Genomic DNA, 13,743 nt, shown 5'->3' on the forward strand with positions numbered 1-13,743 from the left:
TGCTCGTGGGACCTTCCACCACCACCACCACCACCACAGCTCCCTACAAGGACAGGAAGCAGGGAGCTGGGCTTTGCAAGCAGCAAGGTGCTGTGGCCCTTCTTTTTTAAAAAACAATTTTTTTAATTAGTTTTCAAATAAGTAGCAAATAAAGGGAAGGGAAAGGGGGAAAAGCAAAGCAAAGCAAAAGCAGAAAAAGAGTATAGTTAGGAAAAGGAGAAAGGAAAAGTAAATATATCCATAATATTCTGCTTACAGCAATGCTCAATATATCATTAAACATTCTTAGTAATAAGATATACTATTATTAATAAGACATTTGAGTCCTTTTACATTCTTGGCAAATTCAAGTCTTTGTGTTTATTTGAAATCCAGTTGTAGAATGGTATGCAGGATCCGGCGGACTCTTCTTCCATTTTCCCTTTTAATATCATTGTCAATTTATCCATCTCCGCTGTTTCCATAAACTTTCCCACTAGTTCTTCTTGAGTTGGTATTATTTGTTGTTTCCAAAAAAATGCTAATAGAATTCTAGCTGCTGTCTATATATTATAAAATGTTTTAGATCTTTGTTAAATTTGTCTCGGATGCAGTTCAATAGGAACAATTCTGGCTTAAAAGGTATTGGTGTCTGTAAATTTGTATGGAGTACTGTATGTGTCATTATTATCCAAAATCTACGTACAACTTTACAAATCCACTACATATGATAAAAAGTTCCTGTACATTTTCCACATTTCCAGCATTTACTTGGAGTATTTTTGTACATTTTAGCTAATCTATCTGGAGTTAGATACCATCTATAAAACATTTTTTATATATTCTCTTTAAAATGTACCAGTTTAGTTATTTTCATATTAACCTTCCCTACTTTATTCCATCGTTCTGAATCAATCTCATATCCCAACTTTTGTGCCCATTTAATCTTAAAACCTTTTGCCACCTCATTTTCCTTCTTTATTCGCATTAAAATATATACATTTTTAAGCAGCTTTTCATCAGAAGCTTTTCAAACTCAGTTTGCTCCATATAACCCCCTCCCTGCCATTTTTTTATCTTTTTGATATCTGGACTCAATCTGTACTCTTGACCACCAATCTAGATTGATATCTTGGTTCATCAATTCTTCTTTTGTTTTTAAAGACCCTTTATCATCCAATAATTCTTTATATCTAAAAATTTTCTCTGTTGAGATTATGTTCAGCTGAGTAAAAGCTTCCAAGGGGGAGACCCATTGTGGCATTTTAGTATATATTAATGGTACATTTTCCCATACTGAAATAATAGATTTCTTTATTATTTGATTTTTAAAAAATTTATAGACAGTAGCTCTACCGTACCAAACAAATACGTGCCAACCTAACTTTAAATCATGGTCTTCAATTGCCAACAGTCTTATCTAACATAATCCACTCTTTCATCCACACCAAACAACATGCTCTGTAATACGTTTGCCAATCTGGGAGTGAAAAGCCTGCATTTTCTTTAAAATCTTGAAGTGCTTTCAATTTAATTCTCGTTTTTTTCCCTTGCCAGATGAATTTTGAGATTAGCTTATTCAGCTCTTTCAAAAAGGATTAATTGATGTAGATGGGAATAGTTTGAAATAAAAACATGAGGCGTGGAAGAGTATTTATTTTGAGGGCCGCAGTCCTTACCATAAACTATATTTGAAGATGTCGCCATCTCTCTAGATCTTTCTTGATCTCTTGTTGTAGTTTCGCGTAGTTATCTTTCATCAAAGAACTACTTTTTGCAGATATATATACTCCCAAATATTTTACTTTCTTTTCTGATTGGAATCCTGTCGATTTAATTAATTCCATTTCTTGTATTGAAGTCATGTTTTTTGTAATAACTTTTGTCTTTTGATCGTTCCCTTTCATTCCTGTCATTGCACCATACTCTTTAATATGGTGCATTAATTGCTTTATGAAGTCCATTGGATCTTTTAATATGAACATTAAATCATCAGCAAATGTCCTTTAACTGTTGCTCCCTTAATTATAGGGTCCTTTCTAATAGCTCTTGTCAATACTTCCAATGTCAATATGAAAATCAAAGGTGAGAGTGGACACCCTTGTCTTGTCCCTTTTCCTATCCAGATTGTATCAGTCAATAATGATTTTAGCCTTTTGTGTTTTTATATATAGCTTCTATTGCTCTTATGAAATTTACTCCAAAATCCATTTCTTTCATTTGCACTATAAACAATTGCCAACTGACGTTATCAAAAGCTTTTTCAGCATCCAAAAATATCATAGCCATCACTTTTTTGGAGTATACTTCATAGTATTCCAGTAAATTAAGCGTAGTTCTAATATTATTTCTCATTTGTCTTTTAGGGAGAAATCCAGTTTAGTATTTCCTGCAGTATTTCCTGTATTATTTCCTGCAGTATTTTTTAAGCCTCGTAGCTAGTATTGAAAAAAACATTTTATAATTGCAATTTAATAAAGCTATCAGTCTATAATTCTTAATTTTTTTAAGTCCATGCATTCTTTATGAATCAACGAAATAGTGGCATCTATCCAAGATTCTGGTACAGTCCCTTCTTCAATCACTGTAGCAATTGTATTCTTATAGGGTAGTAGAATAACATCTTCCATCGATTTATAATACTCTGCTGGTAATCCATCTGGTCCCAGAGTTTTCCCAATATTTTGCTTGTGTAAAGCCTTCGTTACTTCCATCACTGTCACAGGGTTGTTAAGAATTCTCTTATTCTCCTCTGAAAGTTTAGGGAGGTATTGCTTATGTAAAAAGTGCTTTTGATCCTCTATTGGTATCTCTACCTTCCCATATTATTGTTTATAAAGACTCCACTATTTTCTTCAGATCTTCCATTTGTGTCCTCTCTATCTTTGTAGCATCATATAGTCCATGTATCATTCTCTTTTCTCTTTCTTTCCTGAGTTTATAAGCAAGCCATCGTCCGAGTTTATTTGCATATTCAAAGTAATTCCGTTTAGCGAATTTAACATTTTTAGCAATTTTTTCAGCTAATAATAAATTAACTTGATTTTGTAATATCTTAATATTAGGTTTTAAATGCAAATTTCAGGGATCTCTTTTTAAGCCTCTCTCATTTTTCTCCAGGTAATCTATAATCTCTTGATATTTTTGTTTTCTTCCCCTTTTCTGCTTGGTCACATATCTTATTGCTAGTCCTCTAAACAAGGCTTTACTTGCATCCCAAACAATTTACATATGTGTTTCTGGATTTATGTTTTGTTGAAAATAATATTTCATTTCTTCCTTTGCCTCTTGTACAAATTACCTGTTTTTCAACAATTGTACATTTAATCTCCATCTAAATTTCTTAGTATCATCGTTTATTTTAAGCAATATCGGATACTGGTCAGCAAATGTTCTTGGCAGTATATCAAAATCTTTAACTTCCTGTATTAAAGTTGCAGAGAGCCAGCGCATATCAATTCTAGACCAGGACGTGTGGCTATCAGAATAAAATGTATAGTCCCTTCCCGTAGGATTCCTCAATCTCCAAACATCGATCAATTTAAATTCTTCCACTAGTTTTAGAAAGGATCTCGGTAGGAGGCCTATTTCTCTTTTTTACTGGACTTTCTATCTGTCTTGATCAAAAACAGCATTAAAATCGCCAATCAAACAAATATCTGCATAGTCAAAGGATGCCAAAACTCCATTTAATGAATTATAAAATTTTTCTTGTTGATCATTTGGTGCATAAATCATTTCTTTCCTCCTGTAGAAATCTCTACCAATAAGTATCTACTGTCATCCGCTGAACAAACTAAGGTTCCAATTCTGGCTTTATATAAACTACTATGCCTCTTTTCTTAACCAAGTCCATTGATGCAAACATATGACCTAATTTTTTATGTAACAAGTAATGCTGATTTTTCCTTCTTATGTGTGTTTCTTGTAGACAAATGATATCTGCATTTAAAGTTTTTAATTGTTTAAAAGTTCTCCTCCTCTTCTCTGCCAAATTTAGACCATTAATATTGGTTGAAAAAAATTATAGTCTTTCCCTCCATTAAGGATGTCCCTTCTTCCTACCATCGTTATTCTTTCTCAGCATTCTCTGTGTTTTAGGTCCACTTGTTGAAGCTCTCGTCAGTTCACTTTCCAGCTCTTCTTCCAATGCTGTGTAGTGTGGAGTAGAGATGGGCACGAACCTAAATACAAACCCAAAAAACCCATGAACCAGCCTGGTTCGGGGTTCGCGACCTAGGGTTCGTGGAAGCTTGTTTCCATGAACTTCCACGAACTGGACTACTGGTTCATTTGGTTCATATTAAAGAGCCAGTTTAAATGGCCATTTTCCCAGGGGAGGCAGCAGGGGGTAGGCGGCAGAGAGGATCCCCCCTCACCGACTTCTAGCTGATAGTTTAAAGGGACCTGCCACTTGCAAGCAGCAGAGCCCTTTAAACAGTCCAAGCCCCAGCCCCCAGTCCCCCAGCCCCTCACCCCCTCCCAAGCCCCAGCCCCCCCACTTACCTTCCATCTGATGCTGGGGTGGTGGAGGTCTCCTCCACTGCCCTGCTGGCCCGCGTGACAGCAGAGGATACAAAAACGTGCCCTCCCGCCCCTCAAATGGCAGCCCTGCTGGAAAGGGGCATTTAAACCCCACGAACTGGTTTGTTACTGGGCCAGTTCTGTGCCAGTTTGTGGTTCGTGGAAATCCCATGAACCACGAACCCCATGGTCCAATTTTTTTCTAGTTCTTGCCCATGTCTAGTCCTGAGTAGAGATTTCTGGTTCTTTTTCTAGTTTGCAATCTGTTTTGGATTTCTTTTTCTTGTAGGCCCATTCATTCAGTTTTGATCCATGTCTTTCCATAAAGTCTTCCTCTTTAAATACTGAATCAATCTTGTATCTCTGGCTTTCAAAGGTAAAAAGGACACCTTCTGGAGTTAACCATCTAAAAGAAATTGAATTCTGGTTGAGACTTTGAGATAAGGATGCATATTCTCTCCTTCTTTGTCTTATCTTCCACGGGATATCTTTCAAAATTCTAATCTCTCTTCCCTGCATCTTAAGTGGGTTTTCACATGTTATTTTTAGAATGTGGTCCCTAATTGAGTGTCTTGTAAATTTAATATGAACTTCCCTTGGCAAATTATTCTTCTTTGCATATTCTGAATTGACTCTATATATCAGGTTCATTTCTTTCATAATTCCTTGGGCTTCCTCTTTCATCCCTTCCACCAGAAGCTCTGCCATCACCCTCTTCAAATACTCTCTTCGTTTTTCTGGTATATTCTGCAATCTTAATACTTATGCTAATACTTAAATCTTATGCTGATCTTTCCATCTCAAGCATACTTACAGAGTTTCAGGAAACTCTTTGCTGTGAGTCTATTGCATCTAATCTTTGTGTGCCAGACTGTGCCTTCAAATCTACTGCTTACTTTTGTTCAATCATATCCTGTGTTGCCTGTTTATTTTCAACAAGCTGGGATTGAAAGTCATTCATTTTACGAAGGTTATTACTGGACAAACTTCCAGCAGCTGAAAGAAAAATTTCTCTGAAGGAGTACTGGGGTTTCCATCATATTCTGGTGCTGGATTACAATTTATACTGGCAATTTTTGTTGTGACTACGATGAATGGAGTATAGATAAAGATTTTACTATTTTTCAACAACTGTCTGAAACATATTTTAAGCTTTCTTTCCTTAAGAATTTTTTTTCAGACATTAATTTTGTTTCTCAAATGCTTTTCTTCTATTTTATTATGAAGTAAATTTTGGATATAATTTTTTGTCTTCTTTTATCTTGCACTTTATATCACTTTAAACTCACTAGTGTCTGTCTGGGAAAGCTGAAGCCATGTTGATAAATTCTGAAACTAATTTAGGAAATGTTTTTGCAATTGCATATAATGAATTTGAGTAATCCCATGTTTCTTTGATTTATAACTAACATTACCTACCATGTAGCTTTGAGAAGGAGAACTTGTATGTTAGATTTAACCTGAGTAAAAAGGTATTAGTTGCAGCAGGTGGAGGTCTCATAGTTATCAATTAAAACAGAAGCAAATTTATCTATAATTGGTTACATACAAAACAAAATATTAACTACAGATTACTATTGGAACATAAGGTTAGCAAAACAATTTGTATATAAAGCAATTGACATCAAAATATTACTGCAGTTTTAATCTATTATTAATTTAACCTTGTGTGTGATGTAAACCACTGCTGTTCAAAGTGGTGGTCTGAACAGTGGTGTCAATCCATGAACCCTCAGCTGCCAATCTGCAACAAGTTCAGGAAAAAAAGAAACAACAGCATAATTTTAAAAGTGCACCACAATTCAACAGGTCAATAAAGTTGACAATATTTAATAAAATGTTTTCAGCTACACATAATAATTGATAATTGTGCCATAGCACTACAATACTTGGATATTTACATATGTATCACATTAATCCCTCCCCAAAACGTAAGCATTTTCTGCGAATGCACAGAAAATGCACCTTTTTCTTTCCATCTAGTGCTACGAAGTGAGTTGCATTGGGGCCACCCAGCACTGCAGCTCAGTGAGCCAAGCCACCCCAGGCCCAGGCACTGCCATGGTAAGGCAACCTGCCCCAGGCCACCCAGTGCTATGGTGAGGTGAGGCAACCAACCCCGGAGCCACCCCATACTATGGTGTGGCCTGGGCAGTGCAAGCCATGAAGGGACTACTCTTGGAAAAGGTAAGGAACAAGGAAGAGGTATTTCAGAGGAAGAGGACAATGGGTGTTTGGGAGGAAGGGGGAAAGGGTATAAAAAGGCAAGTGGGGGGACAGTAACAGGGAAGGTTGGCTGGGATAACTATGGAGGCAATTGCCTACACAATTCGTAACATTTTGTTGTGGCATCATGCTTGTACAAATCTGTCATTTCATATTATCTGTACAGATACACAGCTGTTCAGTCAGTCTTCAATGTATTTAAATGGGAACATCTCTGTGAGTTTGCTACACTTGGTATACCCATTGCCCTTCTAATTAATACAGTGAAGAATGTTAGTTTTTCTGACCTGATGTGTTACATGCCTATGCAAATATGATAATAGTATGGCACAAATGTTGTACTAGTCCCTGGCACAATCGAAAAAAATTGCCAGTCCACCGCATCATATAGTTTAGTGTAACCTCTTTTTATGGGTTCTATGGGGCTTAGAAAGCAACTTTCACAAAATTTTTAGAAATATTTTTTTTTCTTTTAAACTTTTTAACAATTAATAAAATACAACTTTAACAAAAATTAACTCTTAAGTGCAACCATACAAAAAAACCCTCCAAATCAACAATGTCCTTGAAAAGTCAAACAGTTCAACATCCAAGAAGTGATGAGTCCTCTCTCATCCATTTGAAGCAGCTGTACCCCAGGCTTCTGTCTTCTTGTTGGGAATTATAGCCCTTATTCAAGGCGATAAGAGCTTATAATTTATTAAGCTCCCCAGCAAACAGCCTCCTCCTCAGCAGCCTGCCTCTAGCTTCTGACTCCACCCCACTGGGCTAAACCAATTAACCTCACAGGGGTTACATTCTCCCCTGCTAACTTGCTCTCGTCTCAGCAGCATTTCTTTTCTTTTTCTTCAAAATTAAAGCGTATAAAGTTAACAGAATATTAGCATGCAGTATATCATTACTGGTTTAAGATTTAGGTTTCTTGAGACTGCTGAAAAATTCAGGACATAGTCATTTAACTTAGCAGGTTTGGTTCTAACTCTTTGAGGCCTAGGAGGTAATGCAATGAATTGCTCCAGGTCTGCAAACGTTTCTTCAGTGCGGGCTGCGCTTGCTGTAAGAGACTCCTGGGGCACAATTTCTGTTGTTCCTTCAATCACTGTCTCAGTAGTAGAGTAACTTCCTTCTGCAATGAACTTGGAGTGAACTCCCCTGCTAAAGGGTTGAGATCTGAAAGAGGGATAGGTTCTCCTGAGTTTTCTTCCTCATCCTCTGTTGGGACTGCCACATCAGCTGTTTTCTGCCTAGTCCTGCTGCTGATAGGATCTTCTTGAATCTGCACATCAGACACTTCTTCAGAAGGGGAAATAAATCCACACGGCCTCAGCATATCTCAGTGTAGAGTTCGAATGGGACCCTTACCATCTTCAGATTGGACCTGGTAAACAGGAAGATTTGATTTACAACTATGTGTATATCAGGTTCCCATCTATCAGCCAATTTTTGTGTTCCACGGGGACTTAAGTTACGCACTAACACTCTGTCTCCTGGTTCAATAGTAGACCTCACCACTTTAGCATCCCATCTTTCTTTTGTTGGCTTGCTGATGCTTTTCTGACTCATGGGTAGCCAAATCATATGCATAACGTAGTCTACGTTTTAAGTCTTTGACATATTCCTGATGTGTTACCTTTGTTTGTCCCTTGGGGTTTATTCCAAAACATAGATCAATAGGTAGTAATGGTTGCCTTCCAAACATTAGGAAGTAGGGGGATTCTCCTGAAGTATCATTCTTAGTACAGTTATAAGCATGAACCAAAGGTTTTATATACTTTCTCCAGTTACTTTCTGATTCAAAACTTGGGCCTTGGTCACTGTGGAATCTCCTGAGAAATCCATAATGACTTATAAAATTTTCCCAAAGTGTTGTAGCAACAGTTCTTGCGGTCTGATCTCTAGTGGGATATGCTTGTGCATATTTGGTGAAGTGATCAGTAACTACTAGAATATTTTTAAGGCCTGTTGTATCTGGTTCAAGAGTCAAAAAGTCTATACAGATTAATTCTAAAGGAGCATAAGCTTTTATATTGATTAATTCAGCAGCCCTTTCCACTCTAGCCTTTCTCTTTATGCAGTGTTCACAGTTGCGGCATTTCTATTCTATTGCCTGTGTCATCCTGGGCCAGAAGAATCTATCTTGGGCCAAATCCAATGTTCTTTCTACTCCAAAGTGACCCATTTCATCATGAATGCCTTCTAAGGCCTTTTTTCAATGGGTATATGGTATCAGTAGTTGCTCCATATCAACTCCTTTACGCTGTACCTTCCTATAAAGAACTTCACCCTGCAAGAAAAGTCTAGGCCACTCTCTCAGATACAGTCTAGTTTCGTATTGTTCCTTCTTTTCTTCATCTGAGGTGGGTCTATGGTTTTGTTCCAAATACTTTATTATTCTGGCTATATACTTATCTTTTCTCTGCATCTTTTTCCAATCAGGAGGACAAGTATCTTGAAAAAGTTCAATTTGACACCCTTGATTTTCAAATTCTGTTGGAACACTATTATCTGAGGAAGGTAACAATTCAATAAGGCTGCTGTCCCCAGAAGACTCTGGAATTGCTGTATGCACTTGAATGACTGCCTTGCAAGTATCAACATTCCATGAATTCCAAGATTTTGGGTCCTGTTGACTTTTTGAAATCATTTTAGCAATTCTTTCCATTTGCCTGGCCCCTTCTTCATCTTCTGTAGGGGCATAATCCTGCATCCTAGAGAGGAAATCAGCATCCACATTAGCTTTTCCAGATCTATAAACAATTTCAAAATTGTACAAGGATAATGCTGACACCCACCTCTGCCCTGCAGCATCTAGTTTAGCTGAAGTTAATACATACGTTAGTGGATTGTTATCTGTCATCACTTTAAATTCTGTTCCGTAGAGGAAATCATGAAATTTGTCACAGACTGCCCATTTCAATGCCAGGAATTCCAATTTGTGCACTGGATAATTACATTCGCTGCGACTCAAGCTTCTGCTTGCATAAGCAATGACACGGAGACTGTCATTCTGAATCTGGTACAAGACTGCTCCTAAGCCAGCAGTACTGGCATCAGTGTGTAATATATATGGTAGTTTCCAGTCAGCAAAACCCAGTACTGGTGCTGTGGTCAGCTTCAGCTTCAGTGTCTCAAAAGCCTCTTGACAACAAGTCTCCCATTTGTGTTTCAGAGACTGATTCCCACTATTCTTACTCCCTTTCAGACTACCTACTAGAAGTGAGTTTAATGGCTTCGCTATAACTGAATATCCTTGTACAAACCTCCTATAATATCCAGCAAACCCAAGAAACCTCCGATGCTCTCTAATGGTGGTAGGCCCTGGCCAGGTGGTAATGGCATCTGTTTTTTCTTTATCTGGCTCTATACCTGATGCTGATATTATATGGCCAAGGTATTTCACAGAGAGTTGGAATAACTTGCATTTAGAAGGAACCAACTTTAATCCATATTTCTGAAGTCTTTTCAGTACTTTGAGAAGACGTTCCTCATGCTCTTCTTTAGTAGCTGAGACTATGATTAAATTGTCCAGGAAGGCAACTGTTTCTGTTAAATTTAAACCATGCATCACATGTTCCATAATTCGCTGAAAAGTTGCTGGGGCATTTGTCAATCCTTGGGGCATCATTTTAAATTGCCAGTTTCCAAATGGAGTGGTAAAAGCTGTCTTCTGGCGATCTGCAGGTTCCACTGGCACTTGATAATAACCACTCTTCGGATCCAGAACAGAAAACCATTTAGAACCTGCAAGTAGCGCAAAAGTCTCTTCTATTCTAGGTAAAGGATAGGCATCTTTCTTTGTCAAATTATTTAGCTTCCTGTAATTCACCACCATCCTAACAGCACCAGTCTTTTTTCTCACAAGTACTATGGGAGATGCATATGGGCTACTAGTTTCTTCAATTACACCTAAAGCAGCTAGCTCCCACAAATGTTGCCGTAAATCCTCAAAATCTGCAGGTGAAACTCGCCTAGTTCTTTCTCTGAAGGGCACATCGCTGGTTAGACCAATCCTGTGAGTCACATCCAAGATTCTGCCAAGGTCTAAATCATGTGCTGCAAAAACTCCTGGTGTTTCTCTTGATATTAGCTGAGAAATCCTCTTTTGTTCTGATGCACTCAAAATTTAAAATTGGTAATTGATTTTCTTTTGTATTTGCAGTGGGCAAAACAGGCATGGACAAGGCTTTCGCCCATTCTATCTCACAAGCCTTTGCAACTACAGTGTGAGGATTCAACACAATATCCCTTTGTGTCAAGTTCTTAATGCGCAGCCCTATTCTCATGTTAGTTACAGTGAGTTTCACTATTTGTGGGAAGACAGCCAATTCTCCTGGCCCAGCAATAACTTCTGGATCTTCAAAAAGAACTGCAGTCCCCACTCTCTGTCCTGACATCTGCAACATACCTGTTACTGTGCAAGATCCTCCAGCTGAAATACTGACAGGTCTTCCCCGCTGCATTCGTATTTCATTCCCATCTTCAGCTTCCTTTTTTTTTCTCTGACTCTCTAGGTGATATCTGCAAGCTTCCTTCCAGTGACGTGGCCAACCCATCCTATTCAAAGAACTAGATCCATCTTGATTAGTGTTGGCATCCGTGATGCACTTAAATACATTTGTTCCAACAATAGCTGAGACTTCTTGATTCATGTGCTGATCAGGACACACAAGTGCTAAAATCTCCAATTTATCCTCCATCCCTTTCACATCATGCGGGATCTGCAATTCCAAGACTACATATCCCAAATAAGGCACAGTCTGTCCTCCAGCTCCTTCTAGTTCTAGTATATTCTCAACAGGTTGCAACTTTCGATGAGATAATTGAGTTTTATAAAAGGTTTCACATACACAGGTCACTTGTGAACCAGTGTCTATTAAACATGTGCATTTTAGACCATCCAAATACACATAACCATTACATGCAGGTCCTACCAAATCTTGCAATATTTCTTTTTCACCCAGAGCTGAAATCTTCTTTCTGGATGCCCACTGACTAACTTTTACTCTCAGTTGTTTCCTGTGAACCAGTTTGCTCTTGGGTCTCTACGGTTCTCATCAAAATTTTATGTACTAATGTTGGATTTGGCTGATTGACACAATCACGTTTAAAATGTCCTTTCAATCCACAATTAAAGCACCATAATGCTTGGTTATTCCTCCTAGGTGCTAATGATTGTTCTTCCCTATATCTTTGAGGAAAAGGTGGGATTGAAGACTTAAGTTCCTGTGCTTGCTGAACAGTTAACTTCAGCTTAGCCATCTCTCTTTCAGATTCAAAGTATTTGGCTTTCCAATTTATTTCTCTGTCATCATAGCTCTTTGGAGCTTTCTCTGGCATTTTTTCAATAGGCCCTTTGCGTTTACTTAAAAATCTTTCCCTTTCATGTATCTCCTGTTTAAGTTTTCTTTCCTCTTTATCAAAAATTTCACTCTGCAAAGATCTCACAGCATAAAGGAGCTCTCCATACCGGGCACCCTTTGGCTTATTACCAGCTCCTATTCCTTTTATTCTAAGAGCAGTTAACAGTGCTTTATGCCAGCACCCTCTGAAGAACTGCTGTTGTACATACAAGTTAAACTCCTTCTCTGTTATTCCCCTTTCTGCTAAAATTTGCATAGCCAGAGCATGTAAATGATTTAAATACTCTGAAGGGGCTTCTTTGGTATGCTGGTAAGTTTCATAAAACTTTGCTTTCAGTTCAGATACAGGGACAATACTGCCATATGCAGTTTCTAGTATTGCAAAACATTATTCTGCAGTAGCTTTCTTTCCTGCTCCTAAAGCTACATGCAAGGCTGGTGGAAGCAAACTCTCTATAATTTTTCTCCTTTTTATATTTGCAGGAATGTTTTCATCTTCTAATAACTCTCTTGTATATACTCTCCAAAAGAATAATCTATCTTTCCAATAGGTTTGGGTGTAACTCCTGAAAAATTCTTTAGTTGCACTCTTAGGTCTGCTGGTGCACTCTTGGTTTCACTTTCAGCCTGCAACAGCCTGATTAACAATTGCTGTTGCAAATCAGGGCAGAGGTTTACAGCAGGAGTAGAGGTTGCAATTAGAGCTCTTTCCTCCCTATAACTTCCACTTAGCATTCCTTTACTTTCCTGTACCACATCATTTGCTTCTTTGCTAAGCAATGCTGTAACTTCTACATCTGCAGGAATTACCTCCCACTTTCCATGCAATTTGTGCTTCCAGCATTCCCTCCCTATTCTCCAAACAGCACTGGGAGTCTGGAATTCACACAGTAACATTTCATTGTCTTGCCCCTTTAGCCTTTGCATTTTAGCAATTGCACCAAACAGTTCTACAGCATTTTTTATCTCTGCATTTACATCAGTGAAATCTATATCACTTAACAGAATAGTCCTATGCACGTCAAACCCCAGCTTTTTGCACACATCCATTTCAGCAATTTGTTTGTTTGCAAGTTTACTTCCAAGCCCCACGCTAGTTGGGCGCCACTTTTGTAACTTCTCTTTTTATGAGTTCTATGGGGCTTAGAAAGCAACTTTCACAAAATTTTAAGAAATAACTTTTTTTTCTTTTAAACTTTTTAACAATTAATAAAATACAACTTTAACAAAAATTAACTCTTAAGTGCAACCATACAAAAAAAAACTCCAAATCAACAATGTCCTTGAAAAGTCAAACAGTTCAACATCCAAGAAGTGATGAGTCCTCTCTCATCCATTTGAAGCAGCTGTACCCCAGGCTTTTGCCTTCTTGTTGGGAATTATAGCCCTTATTCAAGGTGATAAGAGCTTATAATTTATTAAGCTCCCCAGCAAACAGCCTCCTCCTCAGCAGCCTGCCTCTAGCTTCTGACTCCACCCCACTGGGCTAAACCAATTAACCTCACAGGGGTTACATTAGCACATTGGAAAATTGCCAGTCCACCACATCATATAGTTTGAGAAGCACCAATTGTAAACACCAACGTCAACAATAGTGTTTAAATACAAAACATCAACATGGTTCTTGTATTTCATATAGAAAAATTTAAAGACT

At 37.9% G+C, this 13,743-nt stretch overlaps 1 protein-coding gene across 1 annotated transcript in view; it reads left to right on the forward strand.

Moving 5' to 3' along the window:
• IL1RAPL1 (interleukin 1 receptor accessory protein like 1) overlaps positions 1–13,743 on the forward strand; it is a 742,385-nt gene that overhangs the window by 692,683 nt on the left and 35,959 nt on the right. The gene's annotated exons all lie outside the window — the stretch shown is intronic.

The sequence above is a fragment of the Eublepharis macularius genome, chromosome 3 (assembly GCF_028583425.1).
Source record: "Eublepharis macularius isolate TG4126 chromosome 3, MPM_Emac_v1.0, whole genome shotgun sequence".
In the NCBI taxonomy this organism is placed as follows: Eukaryota; Metazoa; Chordata; class Lepidosauria; order Squamata; family Eublepharidae; genus Eublepharis; species Eublepharis macularius.